Source organism: Myotis myotis, unplaced genomic scaffold (assembly GCF_014108235.1).
Source record: "Myotis myotis isolate mMyoMyo1 unplaced genomic scaffold, mMyoMyo1.p scaffold_m19_p_3, whole genome shotgun sequence".
Taxonomy (NCBI): Eukaryota; Metazoa; Chordata; class Mammalia; order Chiroptera; family Vespertilionidae; genus Myotis; species Myotis myotis.
Genome location: NW_023416335.1, coordinates 151,734,985 through 151,750,414, shown reverse-complemented (window position 1 = coordinate 151,750,414; position 15,430 = coordinate 151,734,985). Strand labels below are relative to the sequence as shown.

General features: G+C 43.9%; 1 long non-coding RNA gene across 4 annotated transcripts in view; it reads left to right on the top strand.

Moving 5' to 3' along the window:
- Positions 1–68: 68 nt before the first annotated feature.
- LOC118651065 overlaps positions 69–15,430 on the top strand; it is an 88,485-nt gene continuing 73,123 nt past the window's right edge. For all 4 annotated transcript variants that reach the window (XR_004966096.1, XR_004966095.1, XR_004966094.1 and 1 more), the window contains exon 1: positions 69–174. This is a non-coding gene — a long non-coding RNA (uncharacterized LOC118651065). The remainder of the gene's footprint in view (positions 175–15,430) is intronic.

Below are 15,430 nucleotides of genomic sequence, written 5' to 3'. Positions count from 1 at the left end.
GGGACCGCGCCTGGACCGCGGAGGGCGCGGGTGAGGGCCCAGGAAGGGGGCGGCGGCCCCTCTGCTGCTAAGCAGCTTCCGCGCTTCAGGTCCCGCGGCTCTGCGTGTTCGGACCCTCAGGGCCGAGCGCCAAGTGCCCAACTCGCTGCTCCGTGGAGCTGACCGCGTTCTGAGGTGAGCTGACAGGCCCCTCCCGCGACACCGCGTCAGTGTTGATGACGTCACGTTTAGATGACGTCAGTGGTTCCTGCCCTAGCCTCTGGCCTGGGCTCTCTGTGGGCCCCAGGGGCGGGGCGAGGTTGTGAGACTGGTGGCTGGAACAGCGCGCACTCTCAAACGACAAGGAGTCAGTCCTCAGAGCGTTTAAACCAACTCATGTAAGTGGTTTACAGATCAGAAGGCTTATGTTTTATCGCCACGTCTACTTTTCACCCAGTCACAAACTATGGGCTAATTGCCACTTGTATCCCGTTCTAGTCATCTGAGGTTCGTGCCCGCAGCTTCCAAGCTGAGCTACTCTTCAGCTTGCCCGTACTACCCAGACCACATGAGGCTTCCTTATAAAGGTCTCAGAATGAAGAGTAAATTAATGTAACTTCTGTTAAAAGATCTGAATGGGTGCACTTTGTCATTCGGATTAATTGCAGATTCCTTTGACATTTAACAAGCACCATACACCCGGCCCATAGGTATGTCCGCTACTCACTTCCTTCGTTTTTTCCTTTCTCCTTCTTTGTACATGCTTTTTTAATGCTACTTAATCACATTGTATTAATCACACTGTATTTTTACATGTCTCTTCTCCCTACTAAGTGGTAAACTCCCTAAGGCAGGATATAAGGTTCACTCACCTTTATTATCTTTTCATAAGGGATATAGTCCAGTGATGTTTATTGGACAAATGAGGGAATTTTCTATTTTAATTTTTTTTTCAAACTAGAGCTATTTTGCCATTACTACACACCATTTTTACAATACAGTATTTGATGCCAGTCCCATAGCTTAATTTTAATGAATATATATAGCACACCTATTCCCTGCTCTCAAGAATATAATTGGATATGAGCAACCCTGTTAACTGTGATACAAGGCAGAATTTTATATGTTATAAAGGTGAAAAAGGAGGCAGCAATCATTGGGGGGAGGAGGGGGGGAAATGGAGGCTTCCTAGAAGGGAATATGATGGTTCTTGATGAATAGAAGCCAGTAATAAAAATTTTAAAAAGGTGTACTACTACTCTCACCAAAACCAACAGGCAATGAAAGAGTTATAAAGCTAAAAAAAAAAAAAAAAAAAAGAGTTATAAAGCTAATAAACATACCCAAGTAATATAAGAATTCTTCAGATAATAAAGATGAGATCATAAATCAGTGGGGAAAGGAAAATTGATTCAATTAATAGTGACAGAGACATGATTATGCAAAAGAAAACTTTACCCTGCATTCAGCAATGAAAAATAATTACATGTATAAAAAAACAAAACCACAAATTACAAAAAATAAAATTGAAAATTTAATTGATCTAGGGATACAAAAGAACCTTTTATTTATAAAAATTGGAAGAAATTACAAAGGAAGAGATTGGCCCGACTATATAAAAATATCAAGAAAATGCTATATACCAGCCCTGCTAGTGTGGCTCAGTTGGTTGAGTGTCGTCCTGTGCACTATAAGGTTACAGGTTTGATTCCCAGTCAGGGCACATGCCCAGGTTTGAGGTTCAGTCACAGTAAATGGGAGGCAGCTGATCGATCAGTGTTTCTCTCTCACATTGATGTTCCTCTCTCTCTCTCCCTCTCCCTTCCTCTCTCTCTAAAAAAAAAAAATCAATAAAAACCTATTTTTTTAATGCTATACCAACTTGGGAGAAAATATTTGTAGCCCGTCAGACAAATGTTTAATGTGCTGAACATATCAAGATCTAGTGATCATAGAAATGCAGATTAAACTATTCTATTTTTCACCTATCAGATTTTTTAAAACTTTCTTTTAAGTGCTGGTAAACATGCAGTGAGTCTGTTCTTATCTATTGCAGATGGTGTGTAACTTGATCTGAACTTTCTGGAAAACATTTGACAATACAGTATTTATTAAAATTAAATGGGAGTACGTATACAGTGTCTAGAACAGTGTCTAAGACAAAGTAGATGCTTAATAAGTATCAATAATACCTATTATTGTTATTGTTATCATTGGTATTGTACCTTTTAATCAACAGAGCACCTAGAATAATACTTTGAACTTAATGGATGTTTGCTAAATATTTGATTGGCTGAGTCTTCTTGTCTCATAAGAATTTTATAGGAAAAGATATACAGTTGATGACATGTCAAACTGTTAAAACATTAAAGTTATAAAGCAAGAAGTTACCTTGAATGATCATATGGTTCAGCGCATAAGCAGGATACTTTGTACAGTAGCGATAAATGTTTGTTATTGATAATACATTACCTATTTGATTCCTGAATATCAAAAAACTTAGTGGCTTCAAACAATAAAAATAATCTCTTACAATTTCTGTGAGTAAGGAATTAAAGAGTGGCTCAATTGGGCATTTGTGTTTCACTTTCTCATAAAATTGTAGTCAGATGTTGGCTAGGGCTGTTGTCATCTGAAGACTTGTTTGGAGCTGGAGAATCCATTTACAAGGCGGCTCTCTCACATGTCTGGCAAGTTGACATTTGCTATGGAACCACCTTTTTCATTTTCTTTTCAGACTATTTACTAAGAATACCATGCAATAGTAAAGTCTTTTAAGCACCAAACTTTCAACTAAATGCTTTCCCTATTGTATGTAGAAAAGTTTGATTTTTAAAAAAACACAAAAACACCCACTTTTATTTTTCATTTAATTAACTCTCATTTTGTTTTTCTACATATCTAAATATAGTGTGATTCTGAAATCATGATTTGGGGATTATACTGGAACTAATCCAAACTTTTTTTTTTTTTGAATGAATGAATACTAAACTTTTATTTGACTATGTCTTATAATCAGAAAATTTCTGAACACTAAAACTTTGGATGAGAACTACATATGTTCACTGAACAGTCTTGTTCATTTTACATATTTATATTTAACTTACCTAAACTTTCTCCAAGAAAAAAAAAACCTTTTTCCAAGCTTTGGCACCTAGCAAGTTGCACACAACAGTAGAAGCAAATAAGGAAGCGCAATCTTTTGGAATGATTTAAATATTTATTAATCACTTACTATATCTTCACAGCAATTCTAGGCCTCTGCCCTTTTCAGTAGCAAACAGTGGTCTGGGAATCATCTGGGACACTTGTTTAAAATGCAGAGCAAGTACTCAGAAGCCTGAGAATCTGCATTTTCACAGATATCTCGTGTAGTTGTTGTACTAACAAAACTTTGAGAACCGTTGTGAGTAGGTTTAGGGTTACCCCCCACCCCCATTGGAAACAAATCCTATTAAGCTACCAAAATGTGTTTCAATCCACTGGCCCTTCAATTTCTCTGAAGATTCTTTAATCGCTATCACATCTTGGTGTTATGTGCTGGGGTCCTGCCCCAGCAGGTCCAGGGGTCCCCAAAGGTGTGGACGGAGTCAGCGAAGAAGGAATGACACGGAGACAGCGTTCAGTTGATCAGCAGCCTAGCCAGGATCTCTAGCCAAGTTCTGGTCAGGATCTTCAGCGAAGTTCTGTTCAGGATCTCCAGCCAGGTTCTGTGTCCATGTTCTCTTGCTAGGTTCTCCAGCCAGGTTCTCCAGGTTCTCCAGCCAGGTTCTGTAGCCATGTTCCCTCGCTAGGTTCTCCAGCCAGGTTCTGTCCAGGTTCTCCAGCCAGGTTCAGTCACCAGGTTCTAGTCAGGTTCTCTTGCCATGTTCTATCCAGATTCTGTAGCCAGGTTCTGTCTCTAGGTTCTTCAGCCAGGTTCTCTCGCTAGGTTCTGTCTCTAGGTTCTGTGGCCAGTTTCTGTCCAGGATCTTTTGCCATGTTCTCTCGCTAGGTTCTGTCTCTAGGTTCTGTCTCTACGTTCTGAGGCCAGTTTCTGTCCAGGATCTTTGCCATGTTCTCTCCAGCGAAGTTCTTCTGTCTGTAGGTTCTGTGTAGGTTCTGTGTCTAGGTTCTGTGTCTAGGTTCTGTGTCCTGTTGTCTTGTTACATCTGTATTTATACCAGTTGATTCCAATCCTATCAATCTCTATTCCAAAGGTTAGGGCGTCTTATCTCCATTCCAGGGAGTAAAGATTATGTAGCTTAAGCATGATTGTTTGTAGTTAAAGTGTTTAATTACCCGCCTGGCACTTAGTTAAGGGGTTTTATTCCCTCCCTAACTTCAGGGGAAAATCTCTACCTGGGGAAACAACCTTTCTCAGAGAGGTGACCTTGGTTAAAACACATAGTGCCAAGAAGGTGAGCAAACATATTAAGAACAGTATGCCATATATGCCAGGTCCCTTGAAACAGCAAGGATGGACCGGCTCCCGGCAAATTCCCCCTTTTTTATTTTTTAAAAGCAGGCATTAAAAAGGAAAACCCCAAATGCTCTCTTGTATCCATTTTAAGAGTAGGATTGGCGCTTTCTGCTATTACCTGAGTCCTGATCTATCACCCCAGGGAGAGCTTGCCAATCCTGCACTTTCCCGGGGTGGAAAGGCTGCAGTGGGGTTAAGGATAAGGCTCCTTGGGCCTACCTCCTCCCATGTCTTTACATTTACCTTTCCTTCCTCAGAAAAGCATGGACATACTTCTAGTATAAAACGTTCTGTCTGACTGGGAGTAACCTTAATTCCTCTGCTAGCAAGCATATGTGTTAAAAGATCAATACAGAGTCTTATTTCTTTAGACTCAGTATGGCACATCTTCTTAATCTAAGATCAATACAGAGTCTTCTTTCTTTGGACTCAGTATGGCACATCTTCTCAATCTAAGTTCTGTACTATCCACCTTCTTACCCTACTTATCCTCTATAGGGGGGTCTGCAGTACCCTGGTGGAGTCCTATCCGTCCCGAGTGTGGGGTTCTCAATGGTGGGGGGGGGGCTTACCTAGGGGAATCCTGTTCCAGGGGTTCCCAAAGGTGTGGACGGAGTCAGCGAAGACTATCCACCCTCTTCCTACGGTGGAGTCCTATCCATCCCGAGAGTGGGGCTTACCTAGGGGTCCCTGTTTGGGCGCCAGATGCTGGGGTCCTGCACCAGCAGGTCCTGGGGTCCCCAAAGGTGTGGATGGAGTCTGCGAAGAAGGAATGACACGGAGAAGCGTTCAGTTGATCAGCAGCCTAGCCAGGATCTCTAGCCAAGTTCTGGTCAGGATCTCCAGCGAAGTTCTGTTCAGGATCTCCAGCCAGGTTCTGTGTCCATGTTCTCTTGCTAGGTTCTCCAGCCAGGTTCTCCAGCCAGGTTCTGTAGCCGTATTCCCTCGCTAGGTTCTCCAGCCAGGTTCTGTCCAGGTTCTCCAGCCAGGTTCAGTCACCAGGTTCTAGTCAGGTTCTCTTGCCATGTTCTATCCAGATTCTGTAGCCAGGTTCTGTCTCTAGGTTCTTCAGCCAGGTTCTCTCGCTAGGTTCTGTCTCTAGGTTCTGTCTCTACGTTCTGAGGCCAGTTTCTGTCCAGGATCTTTGCCATGTTCTCTCCAGCGAAGTTCTTCTGTCTGTAGGTTCTGTGTAGGTTCTGTGTCTAGGTTCTGTGTCTAGGTTCTGTCACTAATCCAAACTTTAAGAAAGATTATATTAGATCTATTCCCTGACCATTGCCTAGTATTGATATAGAGCTGCATTGTCCAGTATGGTAGCCACTAGCAATATGTGACTATTTACATTTATATATATTGAAACTAAATAAAATTTAAAATTTGGTTCTTCATTTGCACTAGGCACATTTCAAATATCAGTAGCCACCTGTGGCTAGAGGCTACTATATTGAATGGCACAGCCACCACCATTTTCATTATCTTAGAAAATTCTTTTGGGCAATGCTGGAGGAAAAAATGTCATAAAGACAGAATTTCACAGATAAAGCAAAATAAGTCAAAATGAACTGAAAAGGTCTATTATTTTAATTCTATTTCATAATTTCTTAACAATCTCTATATTTATGTTTTCCTCTTTAAAATGTTTTATATATAGATACATATTTCAAAATAAAAATAATTATAGCTAAATTTATTGAATATTTAATAAACTCCAGGAATTGTGCTTAGTACTTTACATGAATTAACTCACTGAATCCTTAGGACAATGCTATGCTCATTATGGAAAATTTGAAAAATATTTAACAGAGAGAGAACCAACCTTAATCCCCAAACCAGAGATAATCACTGTTGACATTTCTGGTGGACGCTGTAGTGTGCTGCCCAGATCCCAAGATACAGCTGCCAGGAATGTTGGCTGCTGATGGCTCACAGTTGAATTTCTCTCCAAAATTGCCTTCTGTGAAAGAAAATACCTCACCCTAGGTTATATCCCCTCCCTGGGGGCAAGCCAAATCCAATGACTGGTCAATTGTGGAGGTACAAAGGCACAGTCTCTCAATTGGGACCATCTGGGACATCCAGCTTTAGAACTTCCGTGGGACTGGTTTAAGTCACTGTGGCAACTGCTCTGCCCGTTACCTTCTCCCTCTGCCAGTCCTGTCTCCGCACAGGCACTGTTCCTGAGAGCACTCTCCAGTAAAGCACCTGCATGCAAATCTGTCTCTCAGAGTCTGTTTTCTGGACCATCCAACCTAAGTCAACATGTTCAGAATGTAAGTTCCAGTTGTTATTGTTTTTAGCACATATCTGTTTAAATTTTTTAAATCGATCTAAATTTATTCCACTCCAACAAATTTGATGGGTTTTTTTAATCAATTGTTTTATATGTTTTCAGTTGACAGCATTTTATGAATAATTTTGCATGCAACTACATGTTCTTCTATACCACAATTTAATAGGAATCATAGGGCAGTGAATCTTGTATTCGTAGATATTTTTCTGTTTCCTGGATTTCACTGTGGCATACCCTAAAACTCATTAGACCAACACAGTTCCCAACTGCTCTCTCACTTGCCTGCCTTTAGGATGGGAAAAAACAAGTATTCCCATTTATTTCATTTCCCTAGCCTCATTAACAACATAGGGCGGTGTAAATCTCAGCCATTGGGAAGTAAGCTGAAGATTTCTGAGATTGAGGAGGAAGTTCCAGGAAATCTTGCTCTCCTGAATTAAATGGGACAGCCCAAATTGGTATCATCTCTTACCTGTTTTTTTCTGCTTTCTATAGAATGAGATAGCTAGGGCTGTATTAGTCATCTTTCATTTATGAGGGAAAAGTTAAGAAAATTAAAGGCTTTTGGCTTGGAGATTGTTGAGCATTTAAATCAATGCCAGCAACTACCAATCTCTGAATTTCTTTTTTTTTTTTTAATATATTTTATTGATTTTTTTACAGAGAGGGAGGGAGAGGGATAGAGAGTTAGAAACATCGATGAGAGAGAAACATCGACCAGCTGCCTCCTGCACACCTCCTACTGGGGATGTGCCCGCAACCATAGGTACATGCCCTTCACCGGAATCGAACCTGGGACCCTTCAGTCTGCAGGCCGATGCTCTATCCACTGAGCCAAACCAGTTTGGCTGAATTTCTTATTATAATTAGAAAAATAACTATTGTTGTAACGTACTTGTGCTTGGGTTTTCTGTTTTTTTTTTTACAGCTAAAGTCATTTGTAAATGTCGCTGTTGCTGAAATTCATGATTAGAGGTGAACATCATTGTACATAAATACTTAAATAGCAACAACTTAACATTAAAGTCAGGGAAGAAGAGAAGTAGGATCCTGCATTCCCAGCATTTCTTCTTCTTGACCATATGCAGCTCTGTCCTTAACCTTCCCATTATCTTTTCCTTGTGGGGATCAGAAAAATAGTGCATATGAGGCTTCCTATATTCTTCTAAAAGACAAGTAGTTAGAAAAGAAAATAGATCTTTTATAAATCAGAATCTTATCTCCAAATAGGATTTTTTGGCAAATCTATCATGTCATGGTATTCATTATCCAATAATACAGAAATCAGCAAATTGGAGTTTGTGTGTATTTTGGGGGTTTTTTTAGAGCTGGTATTATGCAAACTGGGTTACATTTTAGACTATGTCATGAATTAACTCTCTATTTGACTGGGCATCATTAAGGTCTCTAGGGTTGGAATATTTTATCACCTCAAAATAAATATGGAGAATCAAAGAAGCTGCACTGAACTAACATTTGAAGTAAAAAGGAGCAGGGTGAAATTGAAAAATAGATATTGAAATTGTGTTTGATTTCAGCTTTCTAGTGGTAGGCACTTGACAATGCAAAACCTGAATCTGGTGAGCCTACCTCCATGACTCCTACTTAACTCACCAGTCCTGAGCTTGGGCTTGGTTCCTGGTTCTGAGTAAAAGCAAGCAGATGCTTTTCAGTATTCTAGGGAATCAGAGTGCATAAGACCCGAAGCATTTAAGATAAAGATGCTCTGGCTCATTTCCACTAGCGTCTTTAGGGTAGAAGATGACTCCCGATATGGTCAGACTGTCTGCAAGTTGCTCCAGAATAGATTTCCATTTGTGAGCACAGACTAAAACTGGACTGGCATCAGCAATGGAGTGAAAAAGCAACCTAAGGAAATCATCTAGTTGAAAAGGGGCTCAGATCGAGAATATATAAAGAACTCCTAACTCAACAACAAAAAATAAAACCAGAGTTAAAAGTGGGCAAAGAAAATACTGTGCAAATGGTTGACAGCTGTATATAAAAAGCTGTTCAACATCACTAATCATAGGAAAATGCAATCCAAAACCACAATGAGATATCACTTCAAGCTCATTGGAATAACTATAATAAAAAACAAACAGAATAATAAATGTTGACCAGTGCCGGGGTCCAGCCCCAGCAGGTCCAGGGGTTCCCCATAGGTGAGGACGGAGTCGGCGAAGAAGGAACGACACGGAGACAGCGTTCAGCTGATCAGCAGCCCATCCAGGATCTCCAGCCAGGATCTCCAGCCAAGTTCTGGTCTGGATCTCCAGAGAGGTTCTGGTCCGGAGCCCCAGCCAGGTTCTGTAGCCATGTTCCCTCGCTAGGTTCTCCAGCCAGGTTCAGATACCAGGTTCTAGTCAGGTTCTCTTGCCAATTTCTGTAGTCAGGTTCAGTCCAGGATCTTTTGCCATGTTCTCTCCAGCGAAGTTCTTCTGTCTTTAGGTTCTGTGTAGGTCTGTCTTCTAAGTTCTGTGTGTAGGTTCCGTCTTCTTAGTTCTGTCTTCTTACATCTGTATTTATACCAGTTGATTCCAGTCCTATCAATCTCTATTCCAAAGGTTAGGGCGTTTCTTATCTTCATTCCAGGGAGTAAAGATTATGTAGCTTAAGCATGATTGTTTGTAGTTAAAGTGATTAATTACCCGCCTGGCACTTAGTTAAGAGGTTTTATTCCCTCCTTAACTTCAGGGGAAAATCCCTACCTGGGGAAACAACCTTTCTCAGAGAGGAGACCTTGGTTAAAACACATAGTGCCAAGAAGGTGAGCAAACATATTAAGAACAGTATGCCATATATGCCAGGTCCCTTGAAACAGCAAGCATGGACCGGCTCCCGGCAGACCAGGATGTGGAGAAATTAGAAACCTTGAGCACTGTTGGTAAGTATGTAAAATGGCACAGCCCCTGTGGAAAACTGTGTGATGGTTTCTCAAAAAAATTAAAAATAGAAATATCATATGCTCTAGTAATCCCACTTCTGGGTATGTATGCAAAAAAAAATTGAAAACAGGATTTTGGAGAGAGATTTACACATTCATGTTCATAACAGCACTATTTATGATAGCCAAGAGGTGGAAGCAACCCAAATGTCCGTAAAAAGCTGAGTGGATAAAGAAAATGGTGTCTGTACAAAAATGGAATGTTATTCAGCCTTACAAAGGAAGGAAGGAAGGAAGGAAGGAAGGAAGGAAGGAAGGAAGGAAGGAAGGAAGGAAGGAAGGAAGGAAGGAAGGAAGGAAGGAAGGAGGGAAGGGAGGAAGGAAATACTGTCACATGCTTACAACATGGATTTTGAAAACGTCCTAAGTGAAAGAATCCAGTTACAAAAGAGACAAATACTGTATGGTTCTACTTACGTGAGGTATCTAGAGTAGTTATATTTATAAGACAGAAAGGAAAATGGTGGTTTGCCAGGGGGCAGAAGGTGGGGGAGAGGGAAATGGGGAATTGTTATTTAAGGAACATAGACTTTCAGTTTTGCAAGATGAAAATGTTCTGTAGATGTTTGCACAACAATGTACATAAATATACTCCATGCTGAGCAGGAGGAAAAGGAGATCGAGATCATAAGTGGCCCACAAAGTTTAGAACATTAACTATCTTGGCCCATTACAGAAAGTTTGCTGACCCCTGCAAATTATATTATTCATGGCACATTTTGCATTTTTGTAACCTGTTGGTGTATTAGGTGCAAGATATAGGAACCACTCACACCATTTTAAGGGAAAAGGAATTTAATACAAGGAATCAGGAGCTTACAAAATCCCTGGAAAGGTTAAAGGAAGGGTCTCTTAGCGGGGCCTCCAGAAATGATTCCTAGGACGAGACTGCTGGACTGGTCTACTGGGGCAGCTCCACCTCTGCAATAATCAGAAAAGTGGGGAGTCAGGGGCTCCACTGGTAGTGTTGAGATCAGCAACATACCACTGTGGCTGTGGCCCAAGGATCAGGAAGCCACTGCTGCACCTGCGACTACCTAGACTGAAATAATGCTACAAAAAAGCCCAGTGTGTCCACTCTGAGTTTGCCAACAGAAACAAAGCAGATGACTCCAGCCTGAGATCTACCTTCCAAGTGCTTCTAGTTGGCACAAGCAGAAACCTACTGCAGGGAGATGGGGGAAATGTGGGTTTTCTTTGTTTAGCACCTGCAGCATCAGAAAGCACACTATGGGTTTTGGAATGGATGCTGAGAGCCAGTTCAGAGCATCCACCGTAGCTGGTTTATGGCTTTAGGCTCTTTCCACCTCTTCTCATCATTGGCCAACTCCTTATTCTTTTATTTGAGAAACTTTCTCTGCCACTCCCTTTCCTACCTCCACCCGACCTTACTGGATGGATTGACCTGTTGTGAGCTTCCATAGCCCCTAACCACTCTACCTGCCTGCCTGATCGACCCTAATCCCTCTGCCTGACCCTAACCCCTCTTCTCACTCTCCCCCATCCCCCTTTAACTCTGGATTCTTCCTCTGCTAGACTGCAAGATCCTTGAAAGCAGAAACTCAGTCTTACTTGTCATTGTGTAGGTAATCAGTATATATTTGTTGAGAATAGTAAATAGTTCCTATATTATAACATCCTAAATAGAAGTTCTCCTATTTCCTTTGCTCCATACTCTTTTACGCTGATATCTGTATATAGTGAACGCTCAGTAAATATTAACTTTCTGGCTTTCTTTGTGATATGGCAAAGAAAAGTTCCTCCAATACTCTATAATTGTGCCCTTATTTGACTCTCTGTATACCTAAATAGTTTGATTAATACTATGGAACAGCTAATATATAAACAGTGTCTCTATATATTCACATATACACTCAAATGTGTGTATATAAAATCCTCACAACTATCCTATTAGGTAGACACTATTTTTATTCCCATATTATAGATTAAGAAACTGGAGTTTAAGGAAGGTAAGTAGCTTACCCATTGTTACACAGCAAGAGATAGAACTAGGACTCACATCAAGGTCTGGCTAATACCAAAATTTATACTCTTAACCATTATGATGATGATGATGATTGTGATAATGGTTACAGCTCATGGTTCCAGACACTGTGCTAGGCATTCTACATGTGTATTTCCAGCTATATACTTCCTTGCATAGAATTGGTGCTTGATAGTTATTATATACTAGAGGCCTGGTCCATGGATTCATGCACTGGTGGGGTCCCTCAACCTGGCCTGTGCCCTCTCTTAATCCGGAACCCCTTGGGAGATGTCAGACTGCCAGTTTTGGCCCGATCTTCACAGGTCAGGCCGAGGGACCCACCGGTGCACGAATCCGTGCATTGGGCTGGTTTTGGCCTGATCCCTGCAGGATCAGAAAGAACACTTCTGATCCACTATAATCCACGCACCAGGCCTCTAGTATGCATATAAGATCTTTGGTTAATCTCTTCCCACCCTCCCCCCTCCCCACTTCCCTCTGAGATTCATCAGTCGGTTCCATGTTTCCGTGCCTGCCCCCTGGTGGTCAGTGTACATCATAGCTACCAGTTGAATGGTCGAACGGTCGCTTAGGCTTATATATATATATATGGACTAGAGGCTCAGTGCACAAAAATTTGTGCACTGGAGGGGGGGTCCCTCAGCCCAGCTTGCCCCTTTCCACATACTGGGAGCTCTAGGGGATGTCCTACTCCCTGCTCCCTGCTCCCCTTGGGGAGCGGGCCTAAGCCACAGTCTGGCCTTCCTTTGTGGGAGGTGACCGGGCTGATCAGGGGAAGGCACCAGCCCCATCACCCCACTGCTGCAGCCACTGCCAGTCACCGCAGCCACCAAGGTGTTTTCATCAACATGGACTCCAGTCCCTTCACCATGAAAAAATGACAACTTTCTTTAGGCATTTTCAAGATGTGTCTTTCATAGGATATGACATTTCTTTCTTTCTTTCTTTTTTTATCTTCACCTGAGGATATGTTTCCATTGATTTTTAGAGAATGTGGAAGAGAAAGGGAAAGACAGAGAGAAGCATCAAAGTGAGAGGAACACTTTGATTGGTTGCCTCCTGCATGAGCCCTGACCTGGACCCAGGCCAGGGAGGAGCCTGCAACCTAGGTACATGCCCTTAGTCAGAATTGAACCCAGACCCAGCAGCGGTCAGGCCAAGGCATTATCCGCTGAGCAAAACCAGCTAGGGCAGGATATGATATTTCTTTTTTTTTTTTTTAATATATTTCTTTATTGGTTTCAGAGAGGAAGGGAGAAGGAGAGAGAGATAGAAACATCAATGATGAGAGAGAATCATTGATCGGCTGCCTCTAGCATGCCCCCCACTGGGGACCGAGCCCACAACCCTGGCATGTGCCCTTGGCCGGAATCGAACTTGGGACCCTTCAGTCTGCAGGCCGACGCTCTATCCACTGAGCCAAGCCGGCCAGGGCATGGATATGATATTTCTTAACCCTCCAGCAGCGGACCTTCCTTTTTTTCTCCAGGAGTGTGGTAAAAAACCCTAGATCACCTATTTGGATTCTTATTACCCAAGTTACTAAGAATATTATCAGTGGCATAGAGGGAGCTAAGCCAATGAGCAGTCAGAAAAGGTGTTTCCTCTGTAGTTCACACCAATTGCCGGCTTGGCCCCTGCCCAGGCCTAACGCCTCTGGCCGAGTCATTAGCCCTGGGCAGCTGACCTCCAGCTCCCTCAATCGTCCACTCAGCCCCTGCTCCCCATGATCGCTGGCTCTGCCCCTGCTCCCTGCTATCGCCAGCTCCCTCCCTGCTCCCCGCAATCGCTGGCTCCGCCCCTGCACAGGCCTGACTCCTCTGGCCAAGGCCTTAGGCCTGGGCAGGGGACCCCCAGCTCTCTGCAATCTCCCGCTCTGCCCCTGCCCAGGCCTAACACCTGTGGCCCAGGCATTAGGCCTGGGCAGGGGACCCCCAGCTCCCACCATCGCCGGCTCTGCCCCTGCTACCCGCGATCTCTGGCACCGCCCCTGCCCAGACCTAAGGCCTCTGGTGGAGGTGTTAGGCCTGGGCAGGGGACCCCCAGATCCCCGCAATTGCCGGCTCCGCCCCTGCCTAGGCCTAATGCCTCTGACCGAGGCGTTAGGCCTGGGCAGGGGACCCCCAGCTCCCCGTGATTGCCGGCTCCGCCCCAGCCCAGGCCTAATGCCTCTGACCGAGGCATTTGGCCTGGGCAAGGGACCCCCAGCTCCCCACCATTGCCGGCTCTGCCCCTGCTCCCCACCATCCCGGCTCCACCCATGTCCAGGCCTAATGCTTCTGACAGAGGCGTCAGGCCTGGGCAGGGGACCTCTCAGCTCTGATAGCCGCTGGGCGCCTATGTATGCAAATTAACCGCCATATTTGTTGGCGGTTAATTTGCATATCATGCTGATTAGCCAATGGGAGGCATAGTGAAGGTAAGGTCAATTACCCTGTTGTCTATTTTTAGATAGGGCTAGAGGCCCCGGTGCACGAAATTCGTGCCCTGAGGAGGGTGTCCCTCAGCCCAGCCTGCCCCCTTTCACAGTCCGGGAGCCCTCAGGGGATGTCCTACTGACATCCTCTGCAGGAGGCGACCAGGCTGATCAAGGGAAGGCGCCACCACCATCGCCCCGCTGCCGCTGCCACTGCTGGCTTTCGCAGCTGCCAAGGTGTTTTCATCAACACAGACTCCAGCCCCCTCACCACAAAAAAATGACAACTTTCTTTAGGCATTTTCAAGATGTCTCTTTCATAGGATATGACATTTCTTTCTTTCTTTCTTTTTTTTTTCATCCTTACCTGAGGGTATTTTTCCATTGATTTTTAGAGAGCATCGAAGAGAGAGGAAAAGACAGAGAGAAACATCAAAGTGAGAGGAACACTTCAATTGGTTGCCTCCTGCATGAGCCCTGACTTGGGCCCCGGCCAGGGAGGAGCCTGCAACCTAGGTACATGCCCTTGATCAGAATCAAACCCAGACTCTGTGGTCCATAGGCCGAGGCTCTATCCACTGAGCCAAACTGGCTAGGACAGGATATGACATTTGTTAGCTCCTTCAGCAGCGGACCTTCATTTTTTCCTCCAGGAGTGAAGTGGAAAAACCCTAGATCACCTTCTTGGATTCTTATTACCCAAGTTACCAAGAACACTGAGAATGGCATACAGGGAGCTTAGCCAATGAGCAGTCAGAAAAGGTATTTCCTCTGCAGTTCACGCGCAGAGCGGGACTGCCGGCGTGTGGCACCTGGCAGGCCCCCCTGTCTCCTCTCCAGGCCTGCTCAAGACACCGCGGCTGGTGCTGGCAGGTCCCCCTGTCTCTCTCTGCTCCGGACCTGCTCAAGCCTCTGCAGCATCGTGGCTTGCCTCACCTCTCATGCAGTCCCCTCCCGCCCACCTGTGTACACAGTCTCCTCCTAAGCGGTCGTGATGTTATGGCATCCTGGACCATTTGCATATTACCTCTTTTTTAATATATATATATATATATATATATATATATATATATATATACATACATACACACACACATATTGGAGGTTCCCATGCACAGGAGTGGGGGGAGGGTCCTGCAGCCTGGCCTGCACCCTCTTGCAATCCGGGACCCCTTAGGGTACGTCCGACTGCTGGTTTAGGCCCCGATCCCAATCCCCGCAGATCGGGCCTAAACTGGCAGTTGGACATCCCTCTCGCAATCTGGGACCACTGACTCCTAACTGCTTGCCTGCCTGCCTGATCACCCCTAACCACTCGCCTACCTGCC